Source organism: Rhinolophus sinicus, linkage group LG17, assembly GCF_036562045.2.
Source record: "Rhinolophus sinicus isolate RSC01 linkage group LG17, ASM3656204v1, whole genome shotgun sequence".
Taxonomy (NCBI): Eukaryota; Metazoa; Chordata; class Mammalia; order Chiroptera; family Rhinolophidae; genus Rhinolophus; species Rhinolophus sinicus.
The window spans coordinates 26334593-26352590 of record NC_133766.1 but is presented as its reverse complement, the minus strand read 5'-3'; the positions used below and the strand labels follow the sequence as shown (position 1 = coordinate 26352590).

General features: G+C 64.3%; 3 pseudogenes; all 3 read left to right on the top strand.

Annotated features, from left to right (window-relative positions):
* The first annotated feature begins 2178 nt into the window (after positions 1-2178).
* Positions 2179-2298, top strand: LOC141569398 (5S ribosomal RNA; annotated as a pseudogene).
* A 5349-nt stretch (positions 2299-7647) lies between these two features.
* Positions 7648-7767, top strand: LOC141569411 (5S ribosomal RNA; annotated as a pseudogene).
* A 1576-nt stretch (positions 7768-9343) lies between these two features.
* LOC141569397 (5S ribosomal RNA) lies at positions 9344-9463 on the top strand (annotated as a pseudogene).
* The last annotated feature ends 8535 nt before the right edge of the window (positions 9464-17998 follow it).

Sequence of the window (17998 nt, the reverse complement as noted above, 5' to 3'; positions counted from 1 at the left end):
AGGCCTGTCGGCCAGGGCTCCCCCACTCCTCTTCTTAGTGCTCTTCGCCGAGGCAGGCCGTCAGCCTGCAGCAGTCAGCCGCGCCTCGGCCGCTGCCGCCACCGCCATCGCAGGGCCCCTCTCGCTCCCGACCCTGCCGCCGCGCAACCCCCAACGCCCAAGCCCAGGGCTGCCTGCCGGCGCAGGCTTCCACCAGGCTCTCTCCATCCCAGGACGTGCCGGTCCTTTGCACCTCGGCCCGAGCCCAGGGGACGCCCATCCCTGCGCCTGCCCCCGGGACCCGACACACAGGATCGGCGTGTCCTCGGGCAAACGGGACGCCCACCCGCCCCGCCCCACCGGAGTCTTCTGTCTCCGCTGGCAGGCACCTCGCCCCACACCCCCGCGCGCCCCTCCCGTCTCCCACAAGAGCCAGGAGCCCTCCCTTCCCGCCGGCCACGGTGTCCCTGAAACACAGGGCACAAAGAGCCGGGACAAACCAGGGGACGGCGGGAGCAGCACCCCAACACACCACGCGCCATCGACTCCAGGGGAGACCCCCACAAGGGAAGAGCAGGCACGCAGGCACACCATCCTCACAACCAGGGTGCCTGGGGGCTGCCACTCTCCTCCCGCGGGCGGGTGCCTGGGCGGGGCTCAGAGCCCACGGGCCCTCCGGAGACCCTGGCATCCCGCCCCGGGGGCTTCAATGGTGACTGCCAACGCCAGGGCAATGCCTCCTTAGCGGAGCCCAGCCCCGGGCACGACCACACTCCGGTGGAGAAGCTGCCACTTCAACACAGCCTCAGTGCGTCTGTCCCAGTCCGTGTGCCCGCCTGGGCGTCCCTCCCACCCTCCCCCACCCCATGTCTGTCGGGCTCTGTGACGTGCCTGTTGGGCTCTGGCTCAGGAGCTCTCTCCCCGCGTGCCAGCCCCCTCTTTCTCTGTCTCTGTCCATGTCTCTCTGTATGTCTAGATACATACATGTACATATACGTGTATATTTCCATCTCGCTCCCTCTTACTCCTCCTCCCGTTCTGTCTGTCTGTCCCTGTGCTGCGGGGACTCTAGTCCCTCTGCCCGCACAAGAACACAGGATATGGCGAGGCCAAGAAGGAACACCAACAGAGCCACGGATAGGGGGCTCATAGCACCATGTCTCACGGGCGGCTGGCTTGGAGACTTGCAAGCCGGAGCCGCCCGATCCCCAACCTGCCGGCCGATTCTCTGCCAACCAACAGACCCACCAAACTGCCGACCCACCAAGCCGGCCAACTGCAGTCCGCGCCCCTCTGCCATTTGCAGTCCACCATCCGCGCTTCCTAGCTTGGCCACCGCAGCTCTGCCGGTGGCCAATGGCCAACTGGCAACAGCTGATGGCCAAGCGGTCACAGCTGATGTCCATGCAGCCCCCACGCAGCACCCCTCCACGCGAGGCCCAGAGCCTGGAAAGTGCTCTCTGCGAGTCTGTCCCCACAGTCCCCGTCTGTCTCTCTCCGCCTCTCTCTTGCTCCATCTCTGGCCTTCTCTCATCCTCTCTCTCACCTCCCTGGGTCAGGAGAGGTGACGTGTAGCCAGTGAAGTGAGCAGTGATCGGGCGGGACGCCGGTCGCTGACGAGGGGCGAGAACCCAGAAAGAAGGCTGGGTGACGAAGGGTGGCGGCAGACTGGAGGTGCTGCCCCCTGGTGGCGGGTGGCTCTCCCTGGCTTTGGGCCAGTGGGTGGGGCGGGCCAGGGTAAGGGCCAGGGCCAGGGCCAGGGCCTGGGTTGCATGTCCCTAGGGCCGGAGGGGACTGAGAGGACCCTGCGACCCCCTCGGTGGCCCTGAGAGGTGGGGACAGCACAGCAGCAAGGGGGGTGTGCGGTTGTGGGGCTGGGGGGAGATGAGAGGGCTTGGGGTAGGGGGGCGGGGTAAAAGCCCTTCAGGGCCTGGCGAGTCCCAGGATGCCAGGGCGCCCAGACATATGTCACAGTCAGGGAAGTGACAGAGGCCCGTGGAGCCACTGGGGGGCGCGAAGGGGCCTCGCTGCGGGCCAGGAGTCGCCCGTCGCCCACAACAGCGGCGTCCGGAGGAGGCGGGGAGCGGGCGGGAGGCGCTCAGGCAGACATGCTCGCCACCCGAGCGGCCCAGCAGCATGGCGCGTGCTCAGAGGCAGGTCCGGAGCAGGCTCTTGGAGTGCCGGGAACCGGGTCCCAGCGCCTAAGGCCATACTACCCTGCACGCGCCAGATCTCGTCTGATCTGGGAAGCTAACCAGGGTCGGGCCTGGTTAGTACTTGGATGGGAGACCGCCTGGGAATACCTGTAGGCTTTTGCTCGCCTCTCCTTTGGCGCCGCCGCCCCGGCGTGGCTCCCTCCGAACCCCTGCCGCCCCTTGCCCCTCTGCAGCCGCCCATCCAGCCGAAGGTCCCCCTGGCCAGAGGGCGGTCAGCCACCCGACACTACAAGCTGGCAGCCCCGGCCGCACACCAGGCCCGTCGGCCAGGGCTCACCCCCACACCCACTTCTTAGTCCTCTTCGCTGATGCAGGCCGTCAGCCAGCAGCAGTTAGCCGAGCCTGTGTCTCCGCCGGCAGGCACCTCTCCCAACAACCCCGCGCGCCCCCTCCCATCGCCCAGAAGAGCCAGGAAACCTCCCTTCCCGCCGTTCGCGGTGGCCCCAACACACAGGGTACAAAGAGCCGGGACAAACCGGGGGAAGGAGGGAGCAGCACCCCAACACACCGCACGCCCTAGGACTCCAGGAGAGACCACCACAAGGGGAAGTGCAGGCACGCAGGCACACAACCCTCTCAACCAGGGTGCCTGTGGGCTGCCACTCTCCTGTTCCTGGGCGGGGCTCATTGCCCACTGGCCCTCCGCCGGCCAGGGCTTCAAGACTTTCAATGCCCGGGCACTGCCTCCTTAGTGGAGCCCAGCCACGGGCATGACCACACTTCGGTTGAGAAGCTGCCACTTCAAAGCAGCGTCAGTGCATCTGTCCCAGTCCGTGTGCCCGCTTGTGCGTCCCTCCCCCCTCCCCCTCCCCATGTCACTCCGGCTCTGTGACGTGCCTGTTGGGCTCTGGCTCTCGCTCAGGAGCTCTCTCCCCGCGTGCCAGCCCCCTCTTTCTCTGTCTCTGTCCATGTCTCTCTGTATGTCTAGGTACATACAGGTACATATAGGTGTATATTTCGATCTCGCTCCCTCTTACTCCTCCTCCCGTTCTGTCTGTCGGTCCCTGTCCTGCGGGGACTCTAGTCCCTCTGCCCAGAACGCAGGATATGGCGAGCCAGAAGGAACACCAACAGAGCCACGGATAGGGGCCTAGCACTATGTCTCACGGGCGGCTGGCTTGAGACACGGCAAGCGGAGCTTCCCGATCCCCAACCTGCCGGCCGATCTCTGCCAACCCACCGACACACCCGTCGACCCACAAGCCGGCCCCTGCAATCCGCCCCTCTGCAATTTGCAGTCCACCATCCGCGCTTCCTAGCTTGGCCACGCAGCTCCTCCGGTGGCCAATGGCCAACTGGCAACAGCTGATGGCCAGTCACAGCCATGACCATGCAGCCCCAAGCAGCCCAGAGCCTGGAGAGTGCTCTCTGGGAGTCTGTCCCACAGTCCCGTCTGTCTCTCTCCGCCTCTCTCTTGCTCCGTCTCTGGCCTTCTCTCATCCTCTCTCTCACCTCCCTGGGTCAGGAGAGGTGACGTGTCCAGTGAAGGGCCCGGAGATCGGGCGGGGCTGTCGCTGACGGTCGAGGCCCAGACTGAAGGCTTGTGAAGGGTGGCTGCAGACTGGAGCTGCTGCACCCTGGTGGCGAGGGAGGCTCTCCCTGGCTTTGGGCCAGTGGGTGGGGCAGCCAGGGCCAGGGGCCTGGGTTGCATGTCCCTAGGGCGGAGGGACTGAGAGGACCCTGCGACCCCTCGGTGGCCCTGAGGGGGGGGGACAGCACAGCAGCAAGGGGGGTGTGCGGTTGGGGGGCGGGGGGGAGATGAGAGGGCTTGGGGTGGGGGGCGGGGTAAAACCCCCTCGGGGCCTGGGAGTCCCAGGATGCCAGGGCGCCCAGACATATGTCACAGTCAGGGAAGTGACAGAGGCCCGTGGAGCCACTGGGGGGCGCGAAGGTGCCTCGCTGCGCCAGTCGCCGTCGCCCACAACAGCGGCGTCCGGAGGAGGCGGGAGCGGGCGGGAGGCGCTCAGGGGGCATGCTCGCCACTGGCGGCCCAGCAGCTGCCAGGCAGCTGGGGCTGATAGCAGGCTTGCTTGCTCCCTCCCGGCCTGGCTCCTCCGAACCCCTGCCTTGCCTCTCTGCAGCCGCCAGCCGAAGGTCCCTGCCAGCAGAGGTCGCCAGGCACTACAAGCTGGCAGCCCGCCGCACACCAGGCCGTGGGCCAGGGCTCCACCTCTTCTTAGTCCTCTTCAGTCCGCAGCTGTCATCTCGATCCCTTCGCCGACCCTCTCGCCGCCGCCAGGCGCCCCTCGCCCGCCACCGCCTCCGCCGCCATCACCGCTCCCCACACACCCCCCTCAGCGCAGCCTCACCCCTGCCCCCGCCCTCACCGCCGCCATCGCTGTACTGCTTCAATCTCCCGCCTGCTCTCCTCCTCCGTCGCCAGCACCGCCCTCTTTCCCGCCACCGCCGCCGCAGGCTGACCCCTCCCGCGCCCAGCGCCCCGACAGCCCCAACGCTGCCGCCTCCATCGGACCTGCAGCCCTCCCCGCCACCGCCCGCCGCCGCCCCCGCCGCCGCCGCCATCGCCGCCGCCATCGCTGCTCACGATCAGCCTCCGCTTCTCCCGCCACCGCCGCTCACTGCGCTCCCCACCTCCGCCAGCGCTGCTCGCCCCGCCCAGCCCCGCGCTGCCGCCATCGCCCGTACTCCCTCAATCTCCGTCCTCTGCTCTCCCGCCCTGGCCAGCACCGCGCTCCCATCCCGCCGCCAGCGCTGCCCTCTCCCCACCCCCGCCGCCCGCCACCATCGCCACCTCCCTCAATCTCCGCCTCTGCTCTCCGCCTCCGCTCCAGCACCGCCCTCACGTCCTCTCCGCCCGCCGCCGCTGCCGCCGCCGCCACCCGCCCGCCACCGCCCCCCGTGCCCCAGCGCCCGTCAAAGCCCCATGCCGCCGCCATCGCCGACCTGGCGCCATCTCGCAGTTGCCATCGCCACCTCCCCACCCTCCCTGCCTCCGCCGCCTCCCCGCCGCCGCTACCGCCGCCCTGGCCACCAGAGCCCCTCCACCAGCCGCCCCGCCGCCGCAGCCGCCGCGCCGCCGTGGTCCTCCCCAACTCCCAAGCCCAGGGTTGCCTGCTGGTGCAGCCTCCACCAGCCTTGGGGGTGCGGTTGGGGGGTAAACCTGGTGGCGTGGGGGGCCTGGGGTGTCCCAGGATGCCAGAGTTCCGACTTCTGGCACCGTCAGAAGTGGCAGTGTCCCATGGAGCCTGGGTGGCGCGAAGGGGCCTCGCTGGGCCAGGAGTAGCCGCCGCCCGCCAGGGCATTCGGAAGAGGCGGGGAGCCCGACTGGGGACGCTGCTGCAGAGCGCCAGCTCGCTCGCCACGGGCAGCGCATCTGCATGGCGCGCGCTCAGGGCAGGCGGGAGCAGGCTCTTGGGGCGCCGGGAGCGGGTCCCAGTCTACAGGCCATACCACCCTGAACGCGCCATCTCCTCTGATCTCGGAGCTAAGCAGGGAGGGGCCTGGTTGCTTGGATGGGAGACCGCCTGGGAATACCTGTAGGCTTTGCTCGCCTCTCCTTTGCGCCGCCGCCCGGCGGCTCCCTCCGAACCCCTGCCGCCCCTTGCCCCTCTGCTGCCGCCCAGGCAGCCGAAGGTCCCCTGGCCAGAGGGCGGTCAGCCACCGCACTACAAGCTGGCAGCCCGGCCGCACACCAGGCCCGTCGGCCAGGGCTCACCCCACCCCTTCTTAGTCCTCTTCGCTGATGCAGGCCGTCAGCCAGCAGCAGTTAGCCTGTGTCTCCGCAGGCACCTCTCCCACCCCCCCGCGCCCCCTCCATCGCCCACAGAGCCAGGAACCTCCCTTCCCGCGTTCGCGGTGGCCCCAACACACAGGGTACAAAGAGCCGGGACAAACCGGGGGAAGGAGGGGCACCCCCACACACCACCACGCCCTGGACTCCAGGAGAGACCACCACAAGGGGAAGTGCAGGCACAGGCACACCCTCTCAACCAGGGTGCCTGTGGGCTGCCACTCTCCTCCGCAGGTTCCTGGGCAGGGCTCAGGCCCACTGGCCCTCCCGCCCTGGGGGCTTCAAGTGACTTTCAATGCCCGGGCACTGCCTCCTTAGTGGAGCCCAGCCCCGGGCACGACCACACTTCGGTTGAGAAGCTGCCACTTCAAAGCAGCGTCAGTGCATCTGTCCCAGTCCGTGTTCCCGCTGGTGCGTCCCTCCCCCCTCCCCCACCCCATCTCTCTCGCTCTGTGGCGGGCCTGTTGGGCTCTGGCTCTCGCTCAGGAGCTCTCTCCCGCGTGCCAGCCCCTCTTTCTCTGTCTCTGTCCATGTCTCTCTGTATGTCTAGGTACATACAGGTACATATAGGTGTATATTTCGATCTCGCTCCCTCTTACTCCTCCTCCCGTTCTGTCTGTCGGTCCCTGTCCTACGGGGACTCTAGTCCCTCTGCCCGCACAAGAACGCAGGATATGGCGAGGCCAAGAAGGAACACCAACAGAGCCACGGATAGGGGCCTATAGCACTATGTCTCACGGCGGCTGGCTTGAGACACGGCAAGCGGAGCTTCCCGATCCCCAACCTGCCGGCCGATTCTCTGCCAACCCACCGACACACCGCCCGTCGACCCGCCAAGCCGGCCCACTGCAATCCGCGCCCCTCTGCAATTTGCAGTCCACCATCCGCGCTTCTAGCTTGGCCACTGCAGCTCCTCCGGTGGCCAATGGCTAACTGGCAACAGCTGATGGCCAAGCGGTCACAGCTGATGACCATGCAGCCCCCAAGCAGCCCAGAGCCTGGAGAGTGATCTCTGGGAGTCTGTCCCCACAGTGCCCGACTGTCTCTCTCCGCCTCTCTCTTGCTCCGTCTCTGGCCTTCTCTCATCCTCTCTCTTACCTCCCTGGGTCAGGAGAGGTGACGTGTAGCCAGTGAAGGGCCCGGAGATCGGGCGGGCTCCGTCGCTGACGAGGGTCGAGGGCCCAGACTGAAGGCTTGTGACGAAGGGTGGCTGCAGACTGGAGCTGCTGCACCCTGGTGGCGGGTGGCTCTCCTGGCTTTGGGCCAGTGGGTGGGGCGCCAGGGCCAGGGGCTGGGTTGCATGTCCCTAGGGCCGGAGGGACTGAGAGGACCCTGCGACCCCTGGGTGGCCCTGAGGGGTGGGGACAGCACAGCAGCAAGGGGGTGTGCGGTTGTGGGGCTGGGGGAGATGAGAGGGCTTGGGGTAGGCGGGGTGGGCCTGGGGAGTCCCAGGATGCCAGGGCGCCCAGACATATGTCACAGTCAGGGAAGTGACAGAGGCCCGTGGAGCCACTGGGGGCGCGAAGGGGCCTCGCTGCGGGCCAGGAGTCGCCCGTCGCCCACAACAGCGGCGTCCGGAGGAGGCGGGAGCGGGCGGAGGCGCTCAGGCAGACATGCTCGCCACTCGAGCGGCCCAGCAGCATGGCGCGCTCAGAGGCAGGTCGGAGCAGGCTCTTGGAGTGCCGGGATCCGGGTCCCAGCGCCTAAGGCCATACCACCCTGCACGCGCCAGATCTCGTCTGATCTGGGAAGCTAAGCAGGGTCGGGCCTGGTTAGTACTTGGATGGGAGACCGCCTGGGAATACCTGTAGGCTTTGCTCGCCTCCTTTGCATCTCTGCCCCGGCCTGGCTCCTCCGAACCCCTGCTGCCCCTTGCCTCTCTGCAGTCCCCGAGCCAGGCGAAGGTCGCCCTGACCAGCAGAGGATTAGCCGCCAGGCACTACAAGCTGGCAGCCCGGCCGCACACCAGGCCGGTGGGCCAGGGCTGCCCCGCACACCCTCTTCTTAGTCCTCTTCAGTCCCGCAGGCTGTCATCTCGATCCTTCGCCGACCCTCGGTCGCCGCCACGCCGCCAGCGCTGCCCTCGCCCCCGCCGCCACCGCCAAATCCGCCGCCATCACCAAGCTCCCCACCCCCCCTCCAGCGCTGACCTCACCCCTGCCCCCGCCCTCGCCGCCGCCATCGCTGTACTGCTTCAATCTCCGCCTCTGCTCTCCCTCCTCCGTCGCCAGCACCGCCCTCTTTCCCGCTACCGCGCCGCCGGCGCTCCCCGCGCCCAGCGCCCCTTGACACAGCCCCAACGCTGCCGCCGCCTCCATCGCGGACCTCGCAACCCTCCCGCGCAGCCGCCGCCGCCCGCCCGCCGCCGCCGCCGCCGCCGTCGCCGCCGCCATCGCCGCCATCGCCGCCATCGCTGCTCACGATCAGCCTCTGCTTCTCCCGCCACCGCCGCGGTCACTGCGCCCCCCACCCCCTCCGCCAGCGCTGCCCTCGCCCCCGCCCACGCCCACGCTGCCGCCATCGCCGTACCCCCTCAATCTCCGCCCTCTGCTCTCCCGCCTCGGCCGCCAGCACCGCGCTCCCCATCCCCGCCGCCAGCGCTGCCCTCTCCCCCACCCCCGCCCCCGCCGCCGCCATTGCCGCACTCCTCAATCTCTCCTCTGCTCTCCCGGCCTCCAGCACCGCCATCGCCCCGCCCTCACCAGCCCCGCCGCCACCATCGCCACACTCCCTCAATCTCCCGCCTCTGCTCTCCCGGCCTCCGCTGCCAGCACCGCCCTCAGTCCTCCTCCCGCCGCCGCCGCCGCCGCCGCCATCGCCCCCTGTGCCCCAGCGCCCACCGTCAAAGCCCCCATTGTCGCCCCGCCATCGCCGACCTGGCGCCATCCTCGCGGTTGCCATCGCCTACCTCCCCACCTCCCCTGCCTCCGCCGCCTCCCCGCCGCCGCTACCACCGCCCGTGGCCGCAGGCGCCCCTCCGCAGCCAGCCCGCCCGCCGCCGCCGCGCCGCCGGCGGGTCCTCCCACAACTCCCAAGCCCAGGGTTGCCTGCTGGTGCACGCCTCCACCAGCCTTGGGGGTGCGGTTGAGGGTAAACCTGGTGGCGTAGGGGACGGGTGTCCCAGGATGCCAGAGTTCCACGACTTCTGGCACCGTCAGGAAGTGGCAGTGTCCCATGGAGCCTCGGGTGGCGCGAAGGGGCCTCGCTGCCGGCCAGGAGTAGCCCGCCGCCCACGCCAGGGACATTCGGAAGAGGCGGGAGCCCGACTGGGGGGGACGCGGTGCTGGCAGAGCCGGCCAGCGGGTCGATGCTCGCCACCGGAGCGGCACATCTGCATGGCGCGCTCCCGAGGCAGGCCGGGAGCAGGCTCTTGATGCGCTGGGAGCCGGGTCCCAGCGTCTACAGCCATACCTCCCTGAACGCGCCCGATCGCCTCTGATCTCGGGAGCTAAGCAGGGAGGGGCCTGGTTAGTGCTTGGATGGGAGACCGCCTGGGAATACCTGTAGGCTTTTGCTCGCCTCTCCTTTGGTGCCGCCGCCCCGGCGTGGCTCCCTCCGAACCCCTGCCGCCCTTTGCCCCTCTGCAGCCGCCCATCCAGCCGAAGGTCCCCCTGGCCAGAGGGCGGTCAGCCACCCGACACTACAAGCTGGCAGCCCCGGCCGCACACCAGGCCCGTCGGCCAGGGCTCACCCCCACACCCACTTCTTAGTCCTCTTCGCTGATGCAGGCCGTCAGCCAGCAGCAGTTAGCCGAGCCTGTGTCTCCGCCGGCAGGCACCTCTCCCAACACCCCCGCGCGCCCCCTCCCATCGCCCACAAGAGCCAGGAACCCTCCCTTCCCGCCGTTCGCGGTGGCCCCAACACACAGGGTACAAAGAGCCGGGACAAACCGGGGGAAGGAGGGAGCAGCACCCCAACACACCGCACGCCCTAGGACTCCAGGAGAGACCACCACAAGGGGAAGTGCAGGCACGCAGGCACACAACCCTCTCAACCAGGGTGCCTGTGGGCTGCCACTCTCCTCCCGCGGGGGGGGGGCGGTTCCTGGGCGGGGCTCATTGCCCACTGGCCCTCCCGCCCGGCGCGAGGGCTTCAAGGGCGACTTTCAATGCCCGGGCACTGCCTCCTTAGTGGAGCCCAGCCACGGGCATGACCACACTTCGGTTGAGAAGCTGCCACTTCAAAGCAGCGTCAGTGCATCTGTCCCAGTCCGTGTGCCCGCTTGTGCGTCCCTCCCCCCTCCCCCTCCCCATGTCACTCCGGCTCTGTGACGTGCCTGTTGGGCTCTGGCTCTCGCTCAGGAGCTCTCTCCCCGCGTGCCAGCCCCCTCTTTCTTGTGGGGAGCCATGGTTTCTTGCAACCCTGAACCTTGCAGACTGGCTCGGTTTCTGCCCCCATAACATTGTCTCTGCCTTATCTGAAAAGCGCCTAACGGCTGCTGAGGAATGTGGTGAAAACGGCCAGTTCCCAGACACAGAAGACTAAGGGCTTTCTGGACAATTGGTAGGTTCTGTCTCCTTGAGATATTTACTTTTGTGAGTTTCAGTGACCTTGTATCTTCTATGTCAAAGTAAGGTTGAGGCTGGAAAGATTTACTTTCGCTGAGATAATGCATATCTTCTTCGTTTAACTGCACGTACTCAAACTGTATATATTGGTTAGAGATAATAAACTCAGGGCTTCAGCATGACTGAAGACCGGCCGCATTAGCATTTGTGTGTGTCTTTTATTTCATTCCCACTCCCCCATTCAGGTACTGATCGACTCGTGGCGGCTGGCCCGTCACACTTGGCGCCCGAACAGGGACCTGAATACGGGGGTAACAGTGAGGAACACCACGTGGCAAGGGCCCAGCTCGTAGAGAGCTTATCAGTGGATGCGTGGTGAGTAAGGCACAATACCCCTCGGTCGAATGAATGTGTGAGTGAGTGATAGTTCCACGACTTCTTGTCACGGAGCTTGATTGGGCCCTAATCTGCGGTTCCGGTTCTGTCATACGGCATAACGGCGACTGGACTTCTATCCACCTGTCTGGGGGGTTATACCGGAGCGCCTTAGCCAAGACAGATTTGGCTCCGCGAGGGGCACGGCCAGACGGGCATCAGAGTGTTTTTCTTTGTTTGAAAGAAGGGCCGAGTTAGGGTGAAGGATGGGTCACGCTAGCAGCAAGGACCTGTATGTTAGAGGACTTAAGAAATTGCTTGCCGCCCGTGGCAGTCGGGTGAGCAGAGAACAGTTAGATAAGTTTTTAGAATTTGTAAAAGAAGTTTGTCCATGGTTTCCAGAAGAAGGCACTGTCAGTCTGGAAACTTGGGAGAAAGTGGGAGAGCAGTTACAAGATTATTATGCTGCCCACGGACCTCAGCAGATCCTTGTAGAAACATTCGGGTTGTGGACCTTGATTAGAGATTGTTTAGATCTCAGGCGTAAGAGCTGTAAGCTAGAGAAAGTAAAACAAGCTGGCAATGAAGAAATTCTTTCATCTGCCGCTTCTCTGGCAGAGAGAGAAAAGGGGGAGGAAGCCAAACCCACAGAAGAACTTTTTAAAGATACAGAGCCTATTTATCAGGAACCTCCGGTCGAGGACTGGGAAGATTTAGACTCTCAGGATCAGGAAGACTCAGAGGATAAAGCAGCCAAATATAATAGGAACAAATACCCTCCTTTGGTGGCTATGGCTCAAGAAGGCAGACAACCTGCAGGCACTACACTTTCTTTTGCAGATCAGCTAAAAAAGATTCAGGGACAGCTGATTGAGCTTAAAGTTGCTGTGGACGAAGGAAATTGTCCTCGGAGTCCCCAGATTCCTTTTAGAAATCAATGGAATCCTCGGGGTAAAGATCCCCCTTGGAAGCAGAGGTGCAAAGATTACAAGCTGCACTCACTTCCCTCTCTGTTCAAATGCAATTAGTCCAGGCTCAACAGACTGGGCCTTTATTAAAATCTCAATCAAAATAGAAGCCTAGGTTACAATTAAGCTCTCCTCCAAGTGTAGTTACAGGGCTGGATCCACAGCCTGAGGCCCCTGTTGTAGCCCCTGTGACAATGAGACAATTACCAGGCGTAAAAGATCAAAGGTCCCCCCTACAAAAGAGTTTACAAGCTGCTAGTACAGGACCAACTTTAAAAGGGACACATTGCTTCCTCCAATTCTCCCTGGAATTCTCCCATTTTTGTTATTAAGAAAAAATCTGGTAGATAGAGATTATGACAAGATTTACAAAAAGTTAATGAAACCATAAAATTAATGGGAGCCTTACAGACAGGCTTGCCCTGTCCTGCAGCCATACCAAAAAAACACATATAAAATTGTTTTGGACTTGAAAGATTGTTTTTATACTATACCTTTAAATCCTGATGACTGCCCTAGGTTTGCTTTCAGTGTTCCTTCTGTTAATTTACAAAAACCTTTTAAGAGATATCATTGGCTAGTGCTACCTCAAAAAATGGCTAGTAGCCCTACATTATGTCAAAAATTTGTATCAGCTGCTATAAAACCTACCTAAAGGACATTTTCAGATATTTACGTCATCCACTACATGGATGACATACTCTGTCCCACTCTTGTAAACCAAAGTTGCTTGCTGCTTTTGCTCATTTACAAAAAAAGCTCCACAATTATGGGCTGGTTATAGCCCCAGAAAAAATTCAGCAAGTGCCTCCTTACTCTTATCTAGGATATTGTTTAATGCCTCAGGCCATTGTGCCTCAAAAAATACAAATCCGGGACATTGTTTAAAAACATTAAATGATTTCCAAAAGCTACTGGGAGACATTAACTGGATTAGACCTCAGTTGCGGTTGACAACCGGTGAATTACAACCTTTGTTTACAATATTACTTGGGAAAGCTGATCCTACTTCTCCCCGCGAGATAACACGGGGAAGAGGCTTTGCTTGTATTTCTCCAGGTCCGGAAGAAAAACCTTTGTAAATTCCTGGTCGGTGTTAAACCATACCATGAACAACAGCCCACAGAAGAAAAGACATCTATAGATACCAATCCACGCCCCTAGGGTGTGAAAAAGCTCTCACTTTCTGCAGCTGCAGAAGGACTTTCCACTTCAGACCCTGTTAAATAGATAAAGACTTTGGGTAGAGGTTTTGCTGGGGATATTGCTATTCTGTTTATTGTTCTGTTTATTTTACATAGTCCTCAGATGTGGACAAATAGCCCTCCAACGGGCTGTAAATGAAACAACTGCACGTTCTGTGTTTCTCATACTTCAAAAACAAAAAAGGGGGAGATGTAGTCACACAACAGCCTAGCCGACTGTCCCCCCCATGTCTTTCCTTAAGGAAAGAAGAGCCTGTAAGACTGTGCCTTTTAGGAACTTTGCTTATCTCTATATTTTACACCTCATGTCTCTCTGTCTGGTCCCCAAAAGATGGTTTGCAGCCAAAGACGGGTAAGATATCTCACGGGAGATACAACCTAAGCCAGGCAAAACCGAGTGGGGACCCCCAATGAGCTGCCTTAAAAGATCCAAAAAGGAGCCTTGCCTCCCCTTCCCCCTGCCTGGGAAAAGCCACTGCTGTCTCTGGCTTTCCTCAAAGGAGATCGGTAGCCAATGACGGGTAATGATCAGTAAGCGTTTTTACAACCTAAGACAGGAGTCGATCGCTTTGATGATCGATATCCAATGACGGGTAAGTGAGAATGTCTGTACTGACTACCTAAGCCAGACACGATCTCAAAAATTGAGCGAGGCGCTCAGGCAGACATGCTCGCCACCCGAGCGGCCCAGCAGCATGGCGCGTGCTCAGAGGCAGGTCGGAGCAGGCTCTTGGAGTGCCGGGCGGGTCCCAGCGCCTGGCCATACCACCCTGAACGCGCCAGATCTCCTCTGATCTGGGAAGCTAAGCAGGGGGGCCTGGTTAGTACTTGGATGGGAGACCGCCTGGGAATACCTGTAGGCTTTGCTCGCCTCTCCTTTGCGGCCGCCCGCGTGGCTCCCTCCGAACCCCTGCCGCCCCTCTGCAGCCGCCCATCCAGCCGAAGGTCCCCTGGCCAGAGGCGGTCAGCCACCCGCACTACAAGCTGGCAGCCCGGCCGCACACCAGGCCCGTCGGCCAGGGCTCACCCCACACCCTCTTCTTAGTCCTCTTCGCTGAGGCAGGCCGTCAGCAGCAGTTAGCCGAGCCTGTGTCTCCGCCGGCACCTCTCCCACACCCCGCGCCTCCCATCGCCCACAAGAGCCAGGAACCTCCCTTCCCGCCCGCGGTGGCCCCAACACACAGGGTACAAAGAGCCGGGACAAACCGGGGAAGGAGGAGCAGCACCCCAACACACCGCACGCCTGGACTCCAGGAGACCACCACAAGGGAAGTGCAGGCACGCAGGCACACAACCCTCTCAACCAGGGTGCCTGTGGGCTGCCACTCTCCCGGCGGTTCCTGGGGCTCAGCCCACTGGCCCTCCCGCCCGCGGGGCTTCAAGACTCAATGCCCGGCACTGCCTCCTTAGTGGAGCCCAGCCACGGGCATGACCACACTGCTGAGAAGCTGCCACTTCAGCAGCCAGTGCATCTGTCCCAGTCCGTGTGCCTGCGTCCTCCCCCTCCCCCCTCCCCATGTCTCTCCGGCTCTGTGACGTGCCTGTTGGGCTCTGGCTCAGGAGCTCTCTCCCGCGTGCCAGCCCCTCTTTCTCTGTCTCTGTCCATGTCTCTCTGTATGTCTAGGTACATACAGGTACATATAGGTGTATATTTCATCTCGCTCCCTCTTACTCCTCCTCCCGTTCTGTCTGTCGGTCCCTGTCCCAGGGGACTCTAGTCCCTCTGCCCGCACAAGAACGCAGGATATGGCGAGGCCAAGAGGAACACCAACAGAGCCACGGATAGGGGCTATAGCACTATGTCTCACGGGCGGCTGGCTTGAGCAAGCCGGAGCCCGATCCCCAACCTGCCGGCCGATTCTCTGCCAACCCACCGACACACCGCCCGCCACCAAGCCGGCCCACTGCAATCCGCGCCCTCTGCAATTTGCAGTCCACCATCCGCTTCCTAGCTTGGCCACGCAGCTCCTCCGGTGGCCAATGGCCAACTGGCAACAGCTGATGGCCAAGCGGTCACAGCTGATGACCATGCAGCCCCAAGCAGCCCAGAGCCTGGAGAGTGCTCTGAGTCTGTCCCCACAGTCCCCGTCTGTCTCTCTCCGCCTCTCTCTTGCTCCGTCTCTGGCCTTCTCTCATCCTCTCTCTCACCTCCCTGGGTCAGGAGAGGTGACGTGTAGCCAGTGAAGGGCCCGGAGATCGGGGCCCGTCGCTGACGAGGGTCGAGGCCCAGACTGAAGGCTTGTGACGGGGTGGCTGCAGACTGGAGCTGCTGCACCCTGGTGGCGGGTGGCTCTCCTGGCTTTGGGCCAGTGGGTGGGGCCGGCCAGGGCCAGGGCCTGGGTTGCATGTCCCTAGGGCCGGAGGGACTGAGAGGACCCTGCGACCCCTCGGTGGCCCTGAGGGTGGGGACAGCACAGCAGCAAGGGGGTGTGCGGTTGTGGGGCTGGGGGAGATGAGAGGGCTTGGGGTAGGGGGTAGCCCTTCGGGGCCTGGGAGTCCCAGGATGCCAGGGCGCCCAGACATATGTCACAGTCAGGGAAGTGACAGAGGCCCGTGGAGCCACTGGGGGCGCGAAGGGGCTCGCGGGCCAGGAGCCCGTCGCCCACACAGCGGCGTCCGGAGGAGGCGGGAGCGGGCGGAGGCGCTCAGGCAGACATGCTCGCCACCGAGCGGCCCAGCAGCATGGCGCGCTCAGAGGCAGGTCGGGAGCAGGCTCTTGGAGTGCCGGGCCGGGTCCCAGCGCCTAAGGCCATACCACCCTGCACGCCAGATCTCTCTGATCTGGGAAGCTAAGCAGGGAGCCTGGTTAGTACTTGGATGGGAGACCGCCTGGGAATACCTGTAGGCTTTGCTCGCCTCTCCTTTTGCATCGCCCCGGCCTGGCTCCCTCCGAACCCCTGCCGCCCCTTGCCTCTCTGCAGCCGCCCAGCCAGCGAAGGTCCCCTGGCCAGCAGAGGTCAGCCGCCAGGCACTACAAGCTGGCAGCCCGGCCGCACACCAGGCCGGTCGGCCAGGGCTCCCCCACACCCTCTTCTTAGTCCTCTTCAGCCGCAGGCTGTCAGCCTTCCCCGCCTCGGTCGCCCGCAGGCCAGCGCTCCTCGCCCCGCCGCCACCGCCAACCGCCGCCATCACCAAGCTCCACACCTCCAGCGCTGACTCACCCTGCCCCGCCTCGCACCGCAGCACTGCCAACTCCCGCCCTGCTCTCCCTCCTCCTCCCAGCACCGCCTCCCTCTCCTGCCGCCGGCACTCCTCCCGCGCCCAGCGCCCGCACAGCCCCAACGCTGCCGCCGCCCTCGCGGCTGCACCTCACGCTGTCTTCCGCGCCAGTGTTCCCGCCGCCCCCTCTCCCCGCCCCACCTGCTGCCCATCCTCTGCCCTCACCCCTGCTTCTCCTCCGCCGCTCCTGCGCCCCACCCTCCGCCAGCGCTGCCCTCGCCCCCGCCCACGCCCAGCCCTGCCATCGCCGACTCTCAATCTGCCCTCTCCCGCCGCCGCCAGCACCGCGCCCCATCCGCCGCCAGCTGCCCTCTCCCCACCCCGGCCCCGCCGCCGCCAGCCACTCCTCAATCTCCTCCTCTGCTCTCCCGCCTCCAGCACCGCCATGCCCCCTGCCCCTCACCAGCCCCTGCCGCCACCATCGCCACACTCCCCTCAATCTCCGCTCTGTCTCGCCTCCGCTCCAGCACCGCTTCTCTCCCTCCTCCTCCGCCCTGCCGCCCTCCCCGGGCCGCCCAGGGCCTGCGCAGCGCCCAGCAGCCCCCATTGTCGCTGCCAGCCGCCTGGCGCTATCCTGGTGCTGCCCACCTCCCCCTCTCCTCCTCCGCTTTGGGCCAGGGGGCCGCCAGGGGCTGCAGCCGGCCTGGGTTGCTGGCCTGAGGGGCCCTACCTCCCAAGCCCAGGGTGCCTGCTGGTGCAGCACAGCAGCAGGGGGTGGGCTGGGGAGATGAGGTGCAGGGGGGCGGGGCCTGGTCCCAGGATGCCAGGGCGCCCAGACATATGTCACAGTCAGGGAAGTGACAGAGGCCCGTGGAGCCACTGGGGGCGCGAAGGGGCCTCGCTGGCCAGGAGTAGCCCGTCGCCCACGCCAGCGGCGTCGAGAGGCGGGAGCTGGGGGAGGCGCTCAGGCAGACATGCTCGCCACCGGGCCCAGCAGCATGGCGCGCTCAGAGGCAGGCCGGAGCAGGCTCTTGGGCCGGGAGCCGGGTCCCAGCGCCTAAGGCCATACCACCCTGAACGCGCCCCCTCTGATCTGGGAGCTAAGCAGGAGGGGCCTGGTTAGTACTTGGATGGGAGACCGCCTGGGAATACCTGTAGGCTTTGCTCGCCTCTCCTTTGCGCCGCGCCCGCGTGGCTCCCTCCGAACCCCTGCCGCCCCTTGCCCCTCTGCAGCCGCCCATCCAGCCGAAGGTCCCCTGGCCAGAGGGCGGTCAGCCACCCGACACTACAAGCTGGCAGCCCGCCGCACACCAGGCCCGTCGGCCAGGGCTCACCCCACACCCACTTCTTAGTCCTCTTCGCTGAGTCAGCCAGCAGCAGTTAGCCGAGCCTGTGTCTCCGCCGGCAGGCACCTCTCCACACCCCGCGCCTCCCATCGCCCACAAGAGCCAGGCCCTCCCTTCCCGCCGCCCAGGGTCCCCAACACACAGGGTACAAAGAGCCGGGACAAACCGGGGAGGAGCAGCACCCCAACACACCGCACGCCCTAGGACTCCAGGAGAGACCACCAGGCACGCAGGCACACAACCCTCTCAACCAGGGTGCCTGTGGGCTGCCACTCTCCTCCCGCGCTCCCGCTCAGCACTGGCCCTCCCGCCCGGCGCTTCAGGGTGACTTTCAATGCCCGGCACTGCCTCCTTAGTGGAGCCCAGCCACGGGCATGACCACACTGGTGAGAAGCTGCCACTTCAAAGCAGCGTCAGTGCATCTGTCCCAGTCCGTGTGCCCGCTGTGCCCCTCCCCCTCCCCCTCCCCATGTCACTCCGGCTCTGTGACG